Here is a 20,069-nt window from a genome sequence, read left to right as displayed (position 1 = left end):
TAGTCCCTCTGTTGTCCATGTTGATGAAGTTCAGCTGTCCTCCACCTTCATCGTCCTCCTCATCCTCTCTGTCTGTCTCCTTTCTTGTCTCCTCCTGTGTCTCTTTCTCTGTTTCCTGTCTCCTGTGGTCCTGCAGCCTTCAGTCTGTAGGATCACAACAGGAAGTGATCATTTCACAACAGGAAGTGATCATTTCAACATTAAATTCACTCAACGCACGTTCAATAAAGGTTCCAATGTAATGAACTAATTATCACATTTTTCTTAATGAGACACTGCTACAGCCTCATCATCTCAGCTCTGGTTCACTGACAGAGATGTGGCGTCCCCTGGTGTTATTTGTGTGGCAGTGCTTTCATTCATCTTTCTTCCTGCAGCATGGTTATCAGGGCCCCTGGGGACATCTGGGCCCCATGTTCACCTGCCTGTCAATCATTCTTAGTCTCTGCAGGCACCACAACACACACACACACACACACAAACACTTACACACTGATCTCACTTATGATCTTTGGTAATGATTGTGTTCATGTTGTGTCTCCCTCCTCAGAGTCAGGCTGTGACACAGATCAGCTTCTTTCTGATGAAGTGCCCATGAGCAGGAGACCGAACGCTAAGTTGAAGAAGCCTCTTGGTTGATAGGTGAAACGTCAGTTGATGTCTGAAGATCAACTTTTCTTGGCTCACTGTGACCTGAACGATGGCGAATCTTCACAGATCAACATGATGAAGCAGTTGATCGTTGATGAAGTCAGAAGGTCCTGAATTCAAACGTCATCCTCATCTGGAGCTTGCAGGAAACAGACACCGACGCTTAGCATCATTTCTCTCTGTGCATTGATGCAAGATGTGCTATAACACACCCACTGTTGTTTCAGCACAGCAACACAACAGGTAAGACCAGGTGTACTGTCTGGTTTTTGACTGTTGTCTGCACAGCGGTTGAGATCGAGGAGATTCAGAGAAAGTAAACTGAATCAGCACCAAAGTTTTCCAGTGTAAATGTAGATATTTCCTGATGTAAATATTCTTCTGGGATAATCTGATGATTCTTAATTCTTAAACAGAAACACACTTTGCTGTTACGTGCAAAGGTCAACTTATTAAAGTCTAACTGTTTGTCTTTGACTCTCATGGGTCCTCTGCCAATCCTTTACTCTGCGTAACAGTCATAATTGTGAAATGTGCCAGTAAGACATGCTGTGTTACCTAGTTACAAGAAGCCCTGCGTCATCAGCCTGCACTTTTGTTTTATTTCAGTTGAGCCACGCACCCTGATGGAAACGGATGTCTGCAGATGAGTTCCTTATTCTTTTCACTCCTCAACTCAAGAGTAACATTTAGGGATCGTGCAGCTTCCATTTTGCTCATGTATGATAACACAGAGCCGTGAAACCACTTGGTGAGGCTGAAGTGTAGTTAGTTAATAAACAACCAGTGAAACCCCAGAGTTTGTGTGAATGTGTGCTTTTTCCTTCCACTCTTTTTCTCCACACACTCCAAACTGCGTCAACCCAAACACACCAACCCAAACTGTTACATCTGGAAATTACCATGAACTAAAAGTTTGTGTGAACGGTTGAAAGAACAGCAATTAAAATGAACTGCTGCACACTTTACTTTCCACACTCATAGCATACAAGGCAAATCTGTTCAAGCTACAATTAAAACCAGAAACTTTCTTCAAATGGAGTTAGTACCTTTCAGACAAATGTCAGGACCAGACTTACAGACTCCTGTGAACCCGACACGTTATAAGTCGAGTCACTCATCTCACAGACTCACAGCTGGTCACAGTCTAAGGAGACACACCATCAGCTCAGGTACGTGTCAGTCGTCATTAAAAGAACTAACCTTCTGCAGAAAACACACAAACCTGGCAGCTCTCCATGGATCTTAGAGCTGGATCAGGCTGATCCACATCATAGAGGATACACCGCAGAGCAGCGACGGTCACTCAGACCGAGCTAAGAACTAAGAGGAAATTAAGCTTGTGGTGGAAATTCTGTCATAAAAGGCTCGGAAGAAAGAGAGAGTTTTATTAAGTTGACAGTTTCAGACAGCAGAAGCCATTATCTCTTCTCAGTTTACACAGTTATAACCTGATGTCTTTGAAGAAATCACACTTTGCAGCTGTACTTTCATACATTAGGTGGACAGTCAACCATGACTGACCCTAACTACCTCCTGAAACTGAAGACTTGTGGCTGGTTTTAACTCTTCTGAATGTTTTCCTGAAGCCCACTTTCTGTATAGTAATGAAATTAAAACATGTTACTGACTCAAGCAGGTAACAGAAACGTATTTGAATCAAACCAGTGTTTGTGGTCTGTTGTGGATGTGTGAAGGGTGACCTGGACTGATGTTCTGGATGATTATCCCAGTCCAGTCCTACAGGAAACACTACAGGTTCCTGCTGTCAACACCCAAACCTACACCTGCACATGTCTCCAACAGCTCAACCTGGGAGGACGTGAGGTCACCTGAGAGAAGATGAGAACAAAAACACAAGTTTAATGTTTAATCCTTCAAGTACACATCCTGTATTTGCTGAGAGAGTGCTGCAGGACAGAGAGGAGACCTTAACCTACAGAAACTGGTTCACCAATAAGACTGTTCTCATGATCTCACTATATTTATTTTAGTTCGATCTCCTCTTTAGGGCATGATTATGGAAAACAGTTCTATTCTAAAATAAGTAGTAGTATTTTTCTTCTATTTGATTTATTTTAATTGAGAGGTTCATACATACAAGAAGTTGAAAGACAACTCCGTGACAGAGATGTGTATATTCCTCTACACTCAAACCCTACTTTGCCTGGGGCCCCTCAGTACAACATGTTGTATTCTCTCCTCCAAAAATCCATAAAGACTTTTCAATCTTCAGGTGAGCCGGCAGGGAGAGGCTTCAGGTAAAGGTAAAGGTAAAGGTAAGGTAAGGTAAGGTAAGGTGTACCTTTACTGATCCCTTGTAGAAGAAAAGAAAATCAAATTGACACAGTAGCACGAAAGAGTAGCAGCATAAAGTAGTGAAAGTGTATGAAATAAGAATAGAAAAAGAAATCTAAAATAAACAAGATAAAATAGAAATACTATGTACAATAACAATATACAGTGCAATGTAGGCTGTTCTGTACATGTGCAATATAAAAATAAATTTTCCCAACTGTATTTTGATATAAGATATGTGCATCGCTGTCCTCCTTGAGGTTTTTCGGTCTTTGACTGTGGCATTGTGCAGTCCGATGGTGATGGAACAAAGGGTCAGGGTAAGGGAAAGGGCCCAACCTTTGAGGCAGGTGCGTCGGATGAGTCTGTGGCTGAACGAGCTTGAGCTGTCTCAGTTGGGTTGGACAAGGGTGGAGGAAAGGAGAGGGATGGTAGGATGGTGTTGATGATGATGGACCTCTGGGTCAATGAAGGCAGAGGTAGTGAAGTTGTCACAGGGAGGGTTGTCCTGTGATGGTTGTAGGTTGTAGGTTTACACAAAGTTAAGGGTACAGTCAAGTAAATGATCTGGAATGGTCAACTCAGTAATAAAAACTAGCATAATATAAATTAGAAATAATACAGTAAAAAAAGTATAATAAAAGAATTAAGAAGTGAAAATATCAATAACAGTATGTGCACGACACACAAAGTACAAGTAACTGTGCATTAAGTGAAGTGACAAGTGTTGCTCTGTTGGCTTCATCAGACCAGGACCATCAGCGTGCACTGGGGCAGTTTGAAGCTGAGTGTGAAGCCAACAACTGAGTCTTAGGCCCTGGTTGTTGGATTGTTCTCCATTGGTTGGGATGGAGTTTCTGCCCCAAGTGAAGGAGTTAAAATAGGGTCTTAGGGTCGTTCAATAGTGAAGTAAATGTACTCAGTTACTTTCCAGCAGAGAATGAGGAGGCTGTGAAATCAACAGCAGGCTCTCTCCAGGTCTCAGTCCAGGCTCAGACTGATAATCTGTGCAACCGGGCAAATGCCCGGTGGGCCGGTCCACATTTGGGCCGGTAGCCTCTGATTTTTTTAATGCAAATGCTAAATTTTTAAGTTATTTATTTCTGTAGGCTACATAGGCTATGTTCAGCGGCCCATGAATGGCCCCGCGGCCCGTCAAATTCAGTTGCATCCATTTGGCTTAGGGGGTTGCACAGGCCAATATACCTTATTTGCCTCTTCAGGTCAGGTTTAGAAGCAGGTGCGTGTTACGATCGCGCCCCCTACCCCCACCCCTTAAGCAAATCGGCCCATGCAGCCGCTATGTCTATGGGAAAAATTTACAGTGATAGAGTATTGGAGTGCATGATACCAGTATTGAGGAGTATTTTGTTTTCTCTGATCACATTGTTTACTTGCTAATTTGTTTGGGATTATAATTATTATTTATTTTTATATTATTTATTTATTGATGCAATATCACACTTTTTTAATTTTGTCTTTAAGCCTACATTGCAGCTTATGTTTGGGTTCAGTTTTTCAAGTGCTGCTACAACATGACTCACATTGGGCTTAATATTGTGTGATTGTTATTTATGGGGATATGGGGGGGGGGGGGGGGGGGGGGGGGGGGGTTCGTCGGTCCAGTGGTGGGCCTGTCCAGAGGGAAAATTGTCAGGGCCGAATTTGTTCCCAGTCTGACCCTGTCTCAGTCTGTTTGAATCTGGGTTAACTTCAGGACTGAGGTTGTTTTTTCTTAGAATTTTTAATCTCTGTGTTTGAACAGTAAAGTCAACATGCTTTGGGGGCATCAGCCACGAGTATTTAAGAGTGACAGAGATCAGACTGACATACAGTCGCAGGTGGATCCAGACCAATACATCTGAGGTAAGAAGAGCATCTCTGATCTCAGGTCTTTGTGATAGAAAAATGGTGTTTGGCTCTAAAGTTCATCCAGCAGTTTCAAACGTTCGCATTCTTTTACCATGCCGTCCAAATACAGTTAAAAACAAAGTTGTAAAAATGTGAATTTGTCCTTGAACTACAATGAGAACAGATGAAAGAACGTCCTCTAACATGTGCCTGACTGTTGGAGAGAGTTGATCTGTGGGTAATTTCCAGCTCAGTGATCTGTGAACCATGCATCCTGTTGGTTCTATCCTGATGATGACAATGACGATGATGATAATGATGATGATGTTCATGTGGGGCTCTGCAGAGGGTAAGAACCACACAGTCCCTGAGGTTCTCCACAGAGAACAGGAGCCTGACACTGACCTCACCTGCTCCTGTCTTCAACCAGGCATTGCAGACATGTGTAAGAAGAATCCACCGGTACCATGCAGACAGTCTCTGCCTGATGGACCATGGTACCAGCTGGGTAACAACCGCTGTATGAGGCCTTTCTCCCACAACCATTTCAACTATGATGATGCAGAGGTGAGACACACACAGGCAGTGACCTCTGACCTGCTCACACAGTCAGACAGGTCTGGCGATAGTATCAGTACTGACGATACTTGTGTACTTTTACCGCTGATACTTCATCTACATGATCCTGAGATTATCTGTGTACTAAGTAGGTTTTTAAATGCAGGACTATTTTTTCTATGTTGCACTGTTATTTTTACTTATGTAAGGCTAATGTGAGACTACAGTGGTGACTAACTCTTCTTCTTCTCTCTGATCATGTCAGAAAACATGCCAGAAGTTCACCATTGGTAGTTTTAAAGGTCACCTGGTGTCGATGCACAGTCAAGCAGAGCTGAATCAAGTGATATGTGCCATGTAAAAAGTTAACACTGGAAAAGCCCACTACTGGATCGGACTGAAATTTAGATATGTAAGCAGTAAAATCCTGCACCGTCTAATTTAATGTGAAAGATAAAACAAACATTCTGATGAACAGTAAAACAGTTTTTAACTGTTCTGTTTGTTTGTAATTTCAGATTCCAGAAATTGATCGCTGAGGTTATGCGCAATGGAACGATGACTCAAAAGTCGTATATAGTAACTATGCTGGGGGGCAGCCAGACTTCTTTATGTGGAATGAGAAGTGTATTGAGATGAACTACTGGTGTAAGTAACACATGTAAATAATTTAATAGAGATTGGGTTCATTAGTTCAGGGTCCCACTGATTCCACTCCAGAGAGAATCAAGGTAAGGTAAGGATGTACCAATGTCATTGTCCAAACAGGGTTGTTGTGTGTTTATGTGCATGAATTATGTTTTTTGTGCACATGAGCATATTTTCTGTTCAGAATGAGGTGATGCAAAGTTATGGTTGGTTTGGTGGTGAGACAAATAAGAGGTTTATTGATGAGTGAGAGGGTAGGGAGGAGGTTCAGGGAATTCAGGCTTGGAGGCCACATTTGATTAAATTACTTTGAACAGTATTAGTGAGAAGATGAGACATGTCGACCTGGGTTAAGTCTCATGGTATGCATAGACAGGTGAGTTGGAGTGCAGCAGCCCAGCATCAGTGATAACTGATTGCAGGTATAATGACCAGTTCAATTGTTGCAAGTCTGCCAATCAGAGAGAAGGACATGGTCCTCCAATGGTTTAATTCATCTTCTATTGTAAATACGAGGGGAATGAAGTTCAAATCAAACAGGTCTGACAGGTCAATATTAACACTCAGATACCTGAGGTGGTCTGAGCACAAGGTGAAGGGGGTGAGGGTTGCTGTATTCCAATCTCCCACCAACCAGGGCAGAATGATGGATTTTGATTTACTGGGTGAAATACTTTGAGATTCCTGAGAAATTTTTGATGAGTTTAATATTTAACGTTTGATAGTTTCTCTCAAAGGTGTGACAGGGTTTTGCATAAAAAGTGATATGTCATCTGCATATAGACTAATCCTATGCTGTACTGTTGGTTGTTGGTTTGTATTCCTTGGGTGTTTGAGTGGATAGCTGCAGTAATGCTGATTGCTTTTGCTGGTGGTGATGTGTAAAGTGTCATTATCCAGTCTTCAAAGCACTGAATAAAAACATTAACTTTGACAAAAATGCTTTTACTGCATTTATGGACACACACACACACACACACACACACACACACACACACACACACAAATACCAAAAGATCTCCACATCAACAAAGGATGAACAAAAGTGTCACACAGTCTGAATCTGTTGTTCTGTGTTTTCAGCTTGGGGTCTGTGGAATGACGAGAAGTGTTGGCTGAACAGACCTTATGTGTGTGAAGTGAGATTCCAGTGATTCAACATGAAGAGCTCATAAAGAGCTGCAGCTGGAGCTGCAAACACAAACGTCTCCATGTCCTGCAGTTGATGATGAGCATCAGCAAACATCCTTCTCCCTTGTACAGATAAAGGTTACTGTAAAACTCTCCTTTTATATAAGACAGGAAGTATATACTAGAGATAACAACATTGGGCTCAGTCTGGACACTGGTTCACTGTTAGTCACTAGGTTCAGGGCAGGAGAGTAGCTCCTCCCAGCAGACCATCACACAAGGTGATGGTCCTATTAACTCTACATTTATTTGTAGAGCTTTTTATGAGTTCTTGGATCTTGAGTATCAGTTTTATACTCAACAGGTTATTATAAAAATCAGCTCCACAAGTGAGTAAGAGAGAGCAGAAGAGCTGTTGAGTAGCTGAGAGAATTGCATTTTTCTACCTATTCTCTATATGTGAGTGGTTACGCGGAGAGAAAAAAATTATCCTCCTTATTCACCACATAGAGTCAGATTAAAAACTACAAATCACCTCAGCCTATCAGGCATCAGATTATAATATTTATCATGATAATAACAATAACAAAAATACAAACAAAAACAGATAAAACTTCAAAGCAGGACCTTCAAACATATGATAGGCACAATTCAAATCAGAAAATGCATTATATATCCACATAAATATACAAATAAGGAAAATTTGCAAAATGGCATGTAAGTACTATAGGTACACAGGTCAGTCAAGTCATGTTTTTCAAGAGGCACAGCTCTGTAATGGGTCTGTCCAAAGTGCCATATTGTGTCTTGACCTTGACGCAGCACTGTGAGGAGCTAGACCCTATCTTTTGTCTGGAGTTACCCTGTTTGAGAGGTGTGGGGATACTCACCGGCCTGTTTTTAAATGCTATTGTGTTGGGGTTCTCTCTGGAGAAGAAGAGCGTTGCTCTATATGACTGGAAGTTGCCAAGGGGAAGGCTCTGACTGTTGTCTGAGCTTCTGCACCTAACAGCAGTAAGAGTATCCAGCTTTCTTGGAGTCAGCAGGTGGGGTCCTGGAGAGGACACAAGCTGGGGACTCTAAGTTCTTCTGCTGGACTTCAACACTCTGCTGCACTTCAACACTCAAGGTCTCTCATGATGGAAAAACCTTGAGAGTGGTGATTCAGAGGAATGGCATGTTGTTGGTTTCTGTGCTAGCCATGGATTGACCATAACCAACATTATGTTTGAGCACAAGGCAGTTCATAATCGTATTTGGTGCCAAAATTTGGCCTAAGATCAATTATCAACTTTGTGGTTGTATCGCATGGTCTGCAGTCTTATGTCTTGGACACTTGGGTGAACAGAGGTGCAAGTTGTCAACTGATAAACACCTGGTGGTAGTTGGATCAGATGATGGGGGAGCTGGCTGGGGAGACCTGGTGAACCTAAATGAGTAGTGCGGTTGAACTGTGAGTGTCTGGCCAAAGCCCCCGTCTGTCCCCTGTGATCTGTGAGCCAGAATGCAAAGCTCTCAATTTACCATTCCGACTCTGACCTGTGGTCAAGAGCTGGAAAAGTTGGAAAATGATGCTGGGGAGAAGAACATCTGGAGTACTTTTCTTGACCTGCTGCCACCGTGATCTGACCCTGGATAAGGGGAAAAGCATGTATGGATGGATGAATGGACTTACAGTGCATCCGGAAAGTATTCACAGCGCTTCACTTTTTCCACATTTTGTTATGTTACAGCCTTATTCCAAAATGGATTAAATTCATTTTTTACCTCAAAATTCTACACACAATACCCCAAGTGAAAAAACGTTGCTTGAAATTTTTGCAAATATATTAAAAATAAAAAAACAAAATAAATCACATGTACATAAGTATTCACAGCCTTTGCCATGACACTCAAAATTGAGCGTAGGTGCATCCTGTTTCCACTGATAATCCTTCAGATGTTTCTACAACTTGATTGGAGTCCACCTGTGGTCAATTCAGTTGATTGGACATGATTTGGAAAGGCACACACATATAAGGTCCCATAGTTGACAGTGCATGTCAGAGCACAAACCAAACCATGAAGTCCAAGGAATTGTCTGTAGACCTCCGAGACAGGATTGTATCGAGGCACAGATCTGGGGAAGGGTACAGAAAAATTTCTGCAGCATTGAAGGTCCCAATGAGCACAGTGGCCTCCATCATCCGTAAATGGAAGAAGTCTGGAACCACCAGGACTCTTCCTTGAGCTGCCCACCCAGCCAATCTGAGCAATCAGGGCAGAAGGGCCTTAGTGTGCTATGATGGACTCTAAATCTTCAAACAAACCATTCCTGTGCAAATAATCACATAACTGGTTTGCAACTACTTTTTCAAGGATTTTGGAAATAAAGGGGAGGTTGGATATGGGTCTTTAATTGGCAAAAACATCTGGATCCAGAGTAGGCTTGTGATACATAACCTGTTACAAAAGATAAGTTGATCAGACTTAATATAGAGGTGTTGATTAAAGGAAAAACATTTTTGAACAGCCACCATTGTGTCTCTATTTAAAACATTCTGTGCTCTCAGTTGCTCTTGTTGTTGAAAAGCGACGCCACTCTTGTTCTTGCACGGCCCAATCTCTTTTTGTTTTTCATTTTGTCTGCTTCTGTATTCCTTTTCCCAGTGCAAGCTGCTGCTGAAGTCACAGGAACTCAATGTAATTTAATTCCTATGTGACTTGTTCTTGTTCTTTTTCTTCTTAACTGCAACTGCCACTTGTCTGACTCAACATCTGTTTTAGTTATTGCCAAGACTCTTAAACACTCCAGTGTGCACGGCCACAGTACACACAGACAAGCTGGTGGTATGTTGACAGACAGGTAGGCCATCCAATCATTGCACTCAAAGGCCCTAATGCAATCACGGGAAAAACGTTTTACTTCAGTCCTGTGACTGCTACAAAGGATGGATTTTTTTCTGTTTATTGTCAGAGCATTTAATTTATTCATTGCTATTGTAATGTTAAGAGAATTTAGGGAGCTACAACAAAATCATTTCTGACATAGATTACCTACTGTAGCTTTAACTTTTAGGCTCAACACTTTCTCCAACATTACTGCTTAGCTATGGGCTCACTGGTGGCTCTGAATCATGAAATTTGAGTTCGATTTTATTCACAATCACACTTCTAATCTGATCTAACATTATTGGAGGATTATAGATGATTATTATTTATCTGGCGTAATAATGCTAAAGACTTAAATTAATTGTATGCTTTAAAACTTCAAAAAAGTAATCCATCAATTTTAGTCTTTCAAGTCACATGCTAAAGACATTTGTGATAGCTTTAAAGAGAGGGGATACTGAATAAGTATCTTTGTAAGATAAGCCAATGTTAAAAATCTGGATGTAATCATGGATGGGGATCTTAGTTTCAGTGACCACATCAAAGCTGTAACAACATCTGCATTTTGGCATCTCAAAAACACAGTATTCATGTCTTACATCCTCTAGAGTCGATTATCACACTGCTTTCCTCTCTGGGTTACCAAATAAGATCATTAGACAGCTGCTGCAAGGGTCCTGACTAAAACTAAGAAAAGCGAGCATATTACTGCAGTTTTCAGGTCGTTGCACTGACTTCAGTCAGACACAGAACTGAATTCAAAGTTTTATATATTGTCAACAAGTCACTAAATGGTCTGGACCCCAAATATATTTCTGAAATGTTTGATGTATATGAGCCTAACAGGTTTTTTAAGATCTGCAGGAGGTTGTCAGTCAGTGGAACCTGGAGTTAAAACTAAACAGGGTAAAATGACTATCTGTCCAAACCATAACTGGCTTAAAAAAGAGGCTAAAAACTGCCCTGTTCTCCACTGCCTTCATTTAATCTTTTCATATTTTAATCTTGCACGTTAATTAGATATTATCTGTATGTTATAATCTGTATTTTTATTGCAAATGCATTTCAAAATCTGCTCAGATATTTTTATAAGAGGTCTGCTAGCCTAAATAATAATAATAACAATAATAATAATAATAATAATAAATATAAACTTTATTTTACAGGATGTTTCATACAAGAAATGCAGCACAAAATGATAACAACAAAGAAATGAAATCGACGATGTGCCTCACATGAAAAGACATAAAATTAACATAAAAACATGTTGAAAACATTCAAGATGGAATAATAATAAAATGATAACATAAAAAATGAAATGAATCGATAACTAAAATAGGTTAAACTGGATTACATAGAATGCATAAAATGAGTAAGACATTAATACTTACTACTAATAATTTCTACTTACTACTAATACTTAATACTAACTGCATTTAAAAGAGGTGCAGCATTTCAGAGCTAGTTGAGGGTGAAGAGATAAGTTTTAAGCTTTTACATTACCTCTCAGTGAAGTCACATTTGTCTAAGAAACCCACCCACTTTCTGTCTTAGGGCCCTGGTGTAAATTTTCCTTGTCACCACTGTACAAACTGTTATTCCATGATTTAGGGGAATCAAGTCACTCATCCACTCATGTGTTGACATCAGGGTCACGGGCAGAGGGTCAGGGTCACAGATAACACTAAGTGTAGTTTACCTGTTAAAATGCCTTTTAATTTATGTCATGTTGGGAAAACAAAATGAGTGTTAAGTGTTCTTTTCATAATCATCATTATCATCATCATCATCTTCATCATCATCATCAGACATTGTAACAGTCATATCCACACTCTGGGTGAACTACATTACACTAGGTATTGAGACTGTGAATATGTCATGGAGTAGTGGCAAGAGACAGAATTCTTCTTCAGTGGGAGACATAGAATAGAATAGAATAGAATAGAATAGATACTTTATTGTCCCCTTGGGGAAACTTTTTCCCAGTGAGTGAACATGTGGACATGTCATCCTCCACTGGCATGACCATACAACCAGACAAAATAAAATACTTGAATATTTCATCCAGTCAAAAAACAGTATGGACGCCAGTCATCAGTATTGCACATGGCTCCATCCAAATGTAGGCTAACATGTGGCATCAGACAAGGACAGTTGTTGGTGTATACAATAAACAGCAAGGGAGATAAAACACAACCTTGGGGAGAGCCAATGTTGGTAATAATTTTATCAGAAAGAGAACCGCCCACCTTCACCCATTGAACTCTCTGACTTAGGAAATCGCAGGCCTCCATCCAATGCAAAGTCCTCATGCAGCCTCTGAGGCAGGGTGTTAGGATTAATCGGGTTGAATGTGGACAAGAACTCAAAAAATAAGATAAGATGTGTTTTTGAGGCCTCAAGATGTGTGTCAACAAGATTTAACAGGGTTAAAATAGCATAATCGAACCCCCTGCTGGGCTGATGCATCTGACAATGTGTTTTTTAACTATCCTTTCAAAGGATTTCACTACCAAAGAGGTTAAAGCTATAGGACGTAGTAGTTATGCTCAGTCGGTGAAGGTATCTTGGGAATAGGGATGATGTTTGATGTTTTCCATAATAGTGGAACAATGCACTGATCCAGAGAGGCCTGAAAAACAGCAGTAAAAACAGTGGACAGTTGTTCATCACAAAATTTTAACACATTTCCCCAGATGTTATCTGGTCCAGGGCTCTTGCGGGTATTTACTTTCTTAAATAGTGAGAGAACTTCTGTCTGCTTAATAGCAATATACTGCTGTCAGCTCAAACTGCCTTTGTTCCATATTTGCGCTGTTTCCTTCTTTGAAACAAGAAAAGAATACATTTAACTGATTTGCCATATCCCAACCCTCACCACCCCCAAGATCTATATGGTTTTTCCCTCTGCCCTTGTGGGGGACACTGGTCATGGATACTGTCTTGCCTGCCTGGAATTACACAGTGCCATGTGTTGCTCTACTTTTTCTTTATAAATGTTCTTGTCTATTTTTATCTGTCTTTTAATTTTTCTTTGTGTGCCTCTCTTTGTGATTTCGTATTTTTGGATATAAGCCAATTTCTTTTTTTTCATGGGCAGCCAGACTTCTTTATGTGGAATGAGAAGTTTATTGAGATGAACTACGTGTGTAAGTAACACGTGTAAATAATTTAATAGGATTTGTTGAGATTGGGTTCATTAGTTCAGGGTCCCACTGACTCCACTCCAGAGATAATCAAGGTAAGGTAAGGATGGACCAATGTCATTGTCCAAACAGGGTTGTTGTGTGTTTATTTGCATGAATTATGTGTTTTTTTGCACACGAGCATGTGTTCTGTTCAGAATGAGGTCATGCAAAGTCCTCCAATGGTTTAATTTATTTTCTGTTATAAATAAGAGAGGAGTGAAGTTCAAATCAAACAGGTCTGACAGGTTGGTGGAAATTAACACTCAGATACCTGAGGTGGTCTGAGCATAAGGTGAAGGGGATGAGGGTTGCTGTACTCCAATCTCCCACCAACCAGGGTAGAATGATGGATTTTGACTAACTGGGTGAAATGTTTATGAGTTTAATATCTACATTTTGACAGTTTCTCTCAAAGATGTGACAGGGTTTTGCAGAAAAAGGGATGTGTCATCTGCATACAGATTAATCCTATGATGTACTGCAGGTTGTTGGTTTCTAGTCCTTGGGTGTTTGAGTGGATAGCTGCAGTGAATGCTGACTACTTTTGCTGGTGGTGATGTGTAAAGTGTCATTATCCAGTCTCCAAAGCACTGAATAAAAACTTTCTGTTAACTTTGACAATACACACATACAGACACACACACATATGTAAACATACAATGAACACTACAAATTTTATACCTTAGTTGCAGGTCCACTATATTACTCTCTCAAGTAATGTCACAACCACGCACAAATATGTGCATGTCTATAATGGTGTTTGTTTGGATGTTTGTTTATTCCACCCAAAGGCTGTGGATGAACCCCCACCAAAATGATGCAGACCCAAACACTTCATTCTATTTAGAGGTGAAATCAAGTTTTAAAGTTTTAAAAGTCACTCAATTGCCATTTCTGCCAACAGCAGCAGTTTTCCTTCCCTCTTCTTGACACACTCGAGTGGTATTAATTAACTGGTGTGGCACAGCAGCCACCAAGAGAGCACCTGCACCACAGGCAAATGCAACAGAGATGGGTCACTTTATAGCTGTGCATCCTGTTTGGTAAGATGTCATTAACTGACCAATTAGACGTGTTTAATTTAGTAATATTGGATGTTTAGTAAAATAGAAAATTATGATTTTGAAGATACAAGCTTTCAAAATGCTGAAATAGTTGCTTCATCCATGGAGCTTCTTCCAGAGTTGACACATGGCACTCTCACTGATTGAGCCTCCAGATGGGCCAAGCAGAACCAATCAATCACTCTGTAACTTAAATATTAAATACTGGAGGAACTGCTCGCAAACCTGAGAACTTGCAGTGGGATGATTTATAGGAAGGGAGCACACATGCAGTAAGAGGAGAAACAAATGGACAAAAAGTGACAGATAACTGTTATAGACAGATACACGTGGTTAGAGACAGAGAGGCAAAATGAAAATAGAGGAGTTGGCAGCCACAGAACAAAACCACCGAAATGACAAACAGATGTAAAGATAGCAAAAAATGAAATGTCATCCCAAGAGAGACAGTGGCAAAGATAAGAAAGCAATTTAGCAGTAAGCACATAATCCACAGAGGAGATAGGAAACAGTTTCCACATGCTGTAGCTGTCCGTAGAGACTTTTAAAGGAGCTATTTGTAAGTTTTGCTATTGCTACATAGCCAGCGTTAGGTTGTAATACACGGTCTGAGCAGCACTACTTCGTCAAGGCAGACTGGACGATACAATCACTCGGTATCGGAAAGTGACAACATGGGCCAACCTGGCTGGGGCTAGCTGGTTAGCATGCTAAATTCAGTAGAGGAAAAGAAGTGAAACAGAAGCAAAACAAAACTGTTGCTTTCCACCACTGGAGACAGGTCTTGGGGAGTAAAGTAATGAAGTTTAATGCTGAAAGTAAACAGATATCAATGCGAATGTTGGCTATGAAGCAATACAAAAACTTAGAAATAGCTCCTTTAAGGATGATTCTGTTTATTACAACTTGGCCTTATGATAGTTTTCATCTCACAGTTTTACAGGTTATAAACAAGATGTTTAGCCAAATTATCTAACCCATTTTATTTGGAGGTGAAACCTGTGCACCCAAAATGTTGGTAATAATCCCCCACTGGACAAAAACTACAACAACTTTGTGGGTCAAAGATGAAGCAGGAGGTTGGTCGCTTTGGTGACTGCAATGAATGTTCACAATGGAAAGTTTTAGTAACAATTTTATTATTTTGGAACAGGAAAATGTTTTTTAAAACTGTAAGAATAACACCCAAGTTGTAATAAACTGAAATGAAGCTTGAACAAAAGCCTGGCAGAGAGCACTGTATCAAAACCAAAGATCATCATGTTCAAACACATGTTTGTTGTCAAAGCTATGACAACATGCTGCCATGAAAGGGGCATTGTAAAATCAGTATCTTCTGTATATAAGTTTGCTCTGACAAGGGAGGTTAGTGCTCTGCAGCAATATGAATTCTGAACTGTGCTCTCTGTCAAACACTCTCACACTGTCTTTGTGCCGCTGGCTAACCCCACACAGACACTCACATTTCTGTGAGTGTCAGTGTGTGTAGGTTTCAAGCTTTCAGGATGGCCCTCCATAGTCCAGGAGGTGGTGGTCATGGGGGAGAGGAGCAGCTGTTGTGGCTGTCCATTTTTCATTTCACCTGACCTCACACACACATCAAAGAGCCGGAAACAGGACCCCTGAAGCTGGCACAGGTGCAGAATACTCAACACAGACCTCTAAATACCCGACAGGGTAAAGCATTTGAGCCATGAGAGATGCTGCAAGGAAACAGGATGCCAGGGTAGCTGTTTTTGGATCACGATGAAAATCCAAAACACGATTTCTTATCATATGAACTGGCAACAGCCCAGCTGTTGGAAACACAGCAAGTTGCAAAGGATTTAAATCCTATTTGGATTTCACATGTATTCAGAACATACAATCCAGATATAAACACACATGGAAGATTCATGAATTTTGAATTCTGCTATCTAACTCTCTCACACACTCAGCAGTGGGTTCTGTCATGTCATCTACATGTGCATTAAAATATGTAAATGTATTCAAGTATATGAGGGTCAGCCATGGAGTCTCTCCTTTAACCAGAAATGGTACCTGAAGGTCTGTGCGCCTATGACCAATGGCTGAGTCCCTGTAGGGCAGGCAGAGCCAATCAATCACACAAAGTGAACCAAGCTGATGCTGATATATTCACTGCTGGAACATTTCACTGCAAAATTCAGAAAGTGTCACACCACCTGTTGTCACTTATTAAGACAATGTAAAATGAAGAAAGATTTTTTTTTTTTCACAGCAGCAATAATAATAATAACTTATAATAATATTTGTAAAGCACCTTTAAAAAACAGGGTTTAGAAAGTGCTTTGACAGACAAATAAAAAGCAGTGGTACTCAAAAGCAGGACTGAGGTGGAGTCACAGAGGGAAGACAAACAGTATATCAATAGATTACAATTTAAAGAAGGAGGGAGCAAAACCACACACATACGCACACATTCACATAAGCAGATACAAACACGCGCAAACACAGTAAAAAATAGTAAAAGGGCGATATAGAGGTAATAAAAAGATAAAAATAAGAAGAAAAGGAAAAACAAATAAAAAAGAAATTGAGAAGACAACATCACATAAAAGCAAATCTATAAAAATGAGTTTTGAGAAGTGATTTAAAAGAGGTAACTGATTCTATTCCTCAGGCAGATCCAAAGTCGAGGGACCCTGATGGCAAAAGCGCAGTCACCTTAAGATTTAAGCCTCGACTTTGGAACGGCCATAAGGGCCCCACCCAAGGATCTAAAGCTGCGTACAGGCTTGTATGGGGTTAACAATTCTATAATGTAGCTCAGGGCCAGGGCCCAGCATGCTTTAAACTTGATTAGTAAAAACCTAAAATTAATTCTAAAATGGACAGGGAGCCAATGAAGGGAGGCGAGGACTGTTGTGCCAGGAGGAGGGAGTTCCAATACTCCAGTGAGAAAGTGAGAAATTAATGCATGATGGACTGAGATGATAGGTTTGATTTTGGAAATGGATCTTATTTGGAGGAAGCAGGACTGGACAACTTTTGTAATGTGGTGATCAAAGCTCAGGTTGTAATAGGGTCCTGGCTTTGAACCATAGCTTTGGTCCTTTCTGGGTGTTTGTGTGGGTTTTCTTCAGGTGTGGCACTTTCCTCCCTCAGCAACACATGCTTAGGGTTAGGGTTATATGAGTATGAGTAGAAACAGTAAAGCCTCGCTTTTACTCTATATTATTAACTCATATGCAGTTTTTAAAATTATGAGGAACATAATGTCACTTGTTTCCAATGTGACTTGACTTCTCTGGATTTTTCTGAATCAGCACCTCATTTCATTGTAATCTCCTTGTCGTCTGGATGTGTTGAAGCTAAATATGCAATGAAAGTGCTTTTTGTTTTGTTTTTTTACCTTTGTTCACCTGCTTCATTGGTGTAAATGTAAATATGCAGAAAAGTAAAACTTACTGTACTATGTGCAGCTTCACAGTCACAATTTGTTGGTCCTATGCTACCCTCTGCTGGTGAGGTAAGCTCCTTCACTTAAAGTACTTTATTTTTTGAATCAGTCTTATTACTCAAAACTAAAAACAGGGACCAAAAACAAACTGACACAACAAAACTGTTAGAAATGCATCAACTTAGCCCCTTATCTGCTTTTGTTGTTGTCTACAACATTTTCCAAGTAAATTTCAGAGTCATATTCCACATGTAATGATTTTGTCAGAGGCCCAAATAAAAAATAAATTACTTTAGATTCAAAAAGGCCGAAGCCCTTTCAGTGGTTCTCTCGTTTCATATTTTCAGATTCCCTCTGAGCAAACTGAAAGCAGCGCTGGCAGCAGAAGTATCCACAGGGGTCTCAGCTCTGATCTCCCCAGGCGTCTTGTTAAACTTCTGTTCAGAGGCTTCCACTAAAGTCTGTCTCCCCAACCCCCTGAGTGTTCCTTAGACCCTTAATCAGTTCTTATTAGCTCCACGGCCCGGTCACTTTCTGACCATTCAAAAAGTTTTATTATTCTTATTAGATCTGCTGAAATCTGTATACAGCCCTAAACTCTATCTGTACTTTACCCTCTCTTTTTATTATCACTTCCGCAGATAAGGAAGAAATGTTCTCTCAGTTTTCTTCTACCTTTTAATCTTCCGCTGCCATTGTCTTCTCCTCTTGTTCACTCTCTAGAGCTTTTTCTTCATCTTTCATCCTCATCCTCTCTTCTGTCTCTTGCCCTTCTCTTTTGTCTTGCCTAGGCCTACTTTCCTTTCTTCCTCTTCTAATTTTTCAGTTTAATCGCTTCATTAATTTCTCTATTTCCATCAATTCCTTTTCAATTTCCTTTCATTTGTCATGCTTTTCACCATAAAAGTCAAAAAGTCATTACATTACATTACATGACAACCTTTCACTTCTCTTTTGAGTGTTGAGATGTCCTTGATCACACTGCACTAACAGGGAATATATTTTCCCCACTCTTTATATTTCCATTTGGAAATGTTCCTTTGTCTTCTTTCTGAATCTTAATTGTTTCACTCTCCTCTCCTCATCTCTCTCCTCTCTCATCTGCTGACATCATCTTCAACCAGAAATCCTAATGATGATGTTTGAAGGTTGAGAATAAGTCATACTGATGCAAACCTTTTAAATTGAACATAAGTCAGTGTGTGGTTTTAGGAATAATATAACATTTTGAATGCATAAGACAGCTAAACACAGCAATCTACAATGCATATAATAATATAATTAATACAATACAAGGGATATACTCAGAAACTACTATATAGAGCTGATGTTGTTCATTTATCTGTTGACATTAAACTTAGCCTGGAATAAAACCTACTTGACATTCAATCATTCTCAGTAAACACTAACATCACATTTAACTAAAGGAGAAAGAATAAATAGTCTCATTTACCAATCTTTCGACATTTTTTTTTTTTGTGGACAATCAGTGCTGGAATTTCATATCTCCAGCCTCTGACAAAAACACCTCTCAATGCTTAAATAACCAGAGTGCAGGATAGAAACTGAGAAAAAAATGTTTAAATACATGCATATCCTTTGTAATAACCGAGTACTTCTTTGACAATTGCATTATCTTCCTCCTAACATTATTTTTGCACTGGTAAAATAGCATTATGTTATTATGTTGTTAAAGCTTATTCAGATCCTTGTGTTTTTATATTAGGTGCAGAAAAGCTCATTTTCACAACTGTATGTGTGGGCGTGCTCAGCAGACAGGGGAATTATGTTGTGCAGAAAGTGTGGTTTCTCCTAAAGGCATTTAGTTGTTGAAGATTAAATATGTCATGGCTGAAAGATTGTTCTTTAATTTTTGTCTGTCATGTCATGTTATTATTGTTATAAATAGTTTCACTGTTGCAATTTCTACTGTCTCATTTCATATTTATATTACATATGTACTGTAAGTACTTTTTTTAAGGTACTTGTGCTTTACTTGAGTATTTCCATGTTATGTTACTTTATACTTTTCATACTTTTTACATTTTAGGAATATTTTACCTTTTACTGCCCTTCATTCTGTAACAGCTGCAGGTGTTAGTTAACATTCAGATATAAATTAAAAGGCCTTGTTTTAAGGCTAAACCAGTGGGTCCCAACCTGTGTGGATTGTGGCCCCTCACAAAAAAACAGTGTTGGGGCCTCTTGTCACATTTCAGTACAGAGGAGTACTTTTATTTTTGAAACTTCAGATATTTTGAAGATAATAACTCTATACTTTTACATCAGTAGAAATTTGAATGCAGGGTTTTTACTTTAATTGTGTATTTTTACATTCATGTCTTGGGGACTTTTACTGAAGTAAATACACATAACAACAACAGTGGT

This window comes from Trachinotus anak, unplaced genomic scaffold (assembly GCF_046630095.1).
Source record: "Trachinotus anak isolate AG129_WGS33_773 ecotype Australia unplaced genomic scaffold, CSIRO_AGI_Tana_v1 ptg000028l, whole genome shotgun sequence".
NCBI classification, from domain to species: domain Eukaryota; kingdom Metazoa; phylum Chordata; class Actinopteri; order Carangiformes; family Carangidae; genus Trachinotus; species Trachinotus anak.
This window is presented reverse-complemented; position numbering follows the sequence as displayed.